General features: G+C 57.5%; 1 long non-coding RNA gene across 3 annotated transcripts in view; it reads right to left on the reverse strand.

Annotated features, from left to right (window-relative positions):
• Positions 1-2,515, reverse strand: part of LOC106722224 — a 4,441-nt gene extending 1,926 nt beyond the window's left edge. Inside the window, exons 1-3 of one of the 3 annotated variants that reach the window (XR_001358056.2) lie at positions 1,236-2,515; positions 351-537; positions 184-264 (exon numbers count right to left, since the gene is read on the reverse strand). This is a non-coding gene — a long non-coding RNA (uncharacterized LOC106722224). The remainder of the gene's footprint in view (positions 1-183; positions 265-350; positions 538-1,235) is intronic. The other 2 variants (XR_003094183.1, XR_003094184.1) reach the window with 2 other exon arrangements.
• Positions 2,516-2,539: the final 24 nt, after the last annotated feature.

A 2,539-nucleotide genomic window follows, 5' to 3' on the forward strand; every position in this document is an offset into this window, starting at 1 on the left:
GGGCGCACACCGCCTCGCGCGGACACCGGGGTGCGGGGGGGGGGGGGGGGAGGAGGGAGAAAGACTACAACTCCCAGCATGCCCTGCGGCAGCCTTCCCCATCATGCCATGAAGAGCCTGCTGCAATCCATGCTGGGAGCTGTGGTCCTCATGCCATGTGCCCGCTACGGAGGGTGCACAGACCTTTGCTGGCACTGGATTTGGACCCAGCCCCTCTGTACCTTTGCTCCGGGGCGAGCACAACCCTCAGGCCGACCACACCACCTGCCAGGAGAGAGCAGGCGAATTTATCGATCCAGCGCTATGACGGAAAAACAGCAATGCGAACAATCAAACAATTCTAGATTTACCAATCCTAGGGTGGTCAGAGTCCAAGTACATCCGGTCAGGACACAGGCTCCACCGGGGCTCTCTTAGGCATCAGCAGTCTGCAGGTGGGATGCCGAGGCCCACAGCCCCCCTCCAGTGGGGTGCACGAGACGGCCTGGTGCATGCCCTCGGTTCATGGTGGCCTCTGCAGGGTGGGGATGGGGACCTCTTAGGGAGGGAGACAGGAAGAGAAGGGGGGACCCATTGTTAATTTCAAGTCTGTTTTTGTATTCTCCTTCCCCCTTGATGTCTCTTCCTCTGTGGCTCTCTCTGCTTGGCCATCTCTCTGTGGTCACACATCCACGTAGCCTTCCAGGCCTCCTCCTAACGTGGCCTGTTCCCCCAAAACCGGGGCTCAGCCCCACCCCTACCGCTGCTCTGCAGCCTTGTAGCTGGTGTCACTTATCCAGGACAGCATGGTACACACTTCCTCAGCTCCCAGGCTGTGTCCTCATTGCATTAGACAACGCATCTGCCTTGAAGGCTGGGATCTTGTGCTATGGCATGCCCCCCTCAACTCCCAGGCTGTGTCCATCCCTTGGCCTTGTGCTAGACACCCTGTCTCTCGGGGCCAGGAGAGGCTGTGCGTGTCAGACCCACGCTTACAAATCAGTTAGCCCCTGCTGCCCATCTTGAACCCTTATAATGCATGTATCTATTATATCTATAAGCCAATCCCCCCAAAACAGGCCTCTAAATACCATTTCTAAGCCAACACTTTAAAGACATATGAGCACCCCGGTTCTGCGGACGGGACTTAGGCAGAGCAAGCAAAGAACAGCAGGAGAAAGCCGGAGGAAGGGGGCTGGGGATGCCCCAACAGTAACCCACGTGTAGTTGCCTCCCCCAGCCCCCTGCGCTCTTACCTACTTCTTTTGCAAGATTCGTCCAAGGCGATTCCCTCGCAGGTGAGCGCCGAGTGCTGGGACAACCCCCTCCCATTCCCACTCGACTCGCGGGTCTCCTTCCCATGCCTCCTCTTCAGGGGCTCTTCTTTTTTCTCCTCTGCCCCCTTGCTCCCTATTGATGCTTCGGAGATCGGGACCACGGCAGCCACCCCTTCGCTCTTCAACATGGGGACGAAGCATTTGGGGCAGGCTTTAAAAACCTGTCCCTTTTCCCCACACAAGTTACAGCGCCAGAGCTCCTTACGGTCCTGGGCCTTGTTGGCCTTTCACTTTGCACGTGGAGCAGACTTGGACAGGGCAACCCACCGCCAAGCACCCCTGCGCCCTGCAAGCGCGGCACAGCTTGGGCAGCCCCCGGGAGGAAACAAAGCCCAGGTGGGCCCGGGATGAAGGTCATGGGCAAGTGCTAGAGCTCTCCAGGCTTCCCAGGCATGCCTCAGCACGGGCTAGGCCTTCCAGGCACCAGCCCATATCCCACCTTTGTCTCGGTCTTTCTCCATGGTTCCCATGTTCTTGCAGTGCTTTTTTCAGCCAAAGCCGCACATCCTTTTCCTCTATTTCAGGGGTGCGCAATTCAATGGTGATCAGCTGCTCTCTCCGGCTGCCTCCCCCAGCAGATCCAGAGAGCTCCAGCTGCAGATCCCCGCTCTCTGCACAGTTCTCCTCCGAGGCCCTGAAACCAGACCCCCCCCCCAATCTTGTGTCTGCTCACCCGTGAGCCAATGCAACGGGGCTCCTTACCCTCAGCAGGACCTGTGCTCTTGCTTTTCTTAATGTTTGTTTTAGTAAATATATATATATTTGCAACAAATATAAAAGCCTACAGCTTTTTTTTTTTTGCAAGAAACATAAAAAACCTACAGCTTTCTGTTTTTTTGAGCTGTATACCTGAACCCAAACAGCACTAAATCCTACAAAACTGACCCCACACTGCCGTACCACTTATCACCTCTCCCCCCGACCCCTGCAAAAGGAACTTGGCCCTGCCCCCCCACCGTTTTTATACTCCTGCTTTTAACTCATGCTCGCTCCGGGGCCCCCGCCTCTCTACGCATGCGCCCTGTATAGCGAAGAGGCGACCCGTTCCTGTGCGCCAGGGGGCGTGTGACTCATGCAGGGCGCGGGGTCCCGCTGCTCTCGCGAGATCTCGCTGACTATAAATCCCGGGCTCGGGAGGCCGCGGCCTTCTACTCTAAAACGCTCACGTAAGCGGCCGTGGCGGTGCCGGGGCGGGGGGGCGTATCCACCGCCATCAGGCCGCG

This window comes from Alligator sinensis, unplaced genomic scaffold, assembly GCF_000455745.1.
Source record: "Alligator sinensis unplaced genomic scaffold, ASM45574v1 scaffold1283_1, whole genome shotgun sequence".
Taxonomy (NCBI): Eukaryota; Metazoa; Chordata; order Crocodylia; family Alligatoridae; genus Alligator; species Alligator sinensis.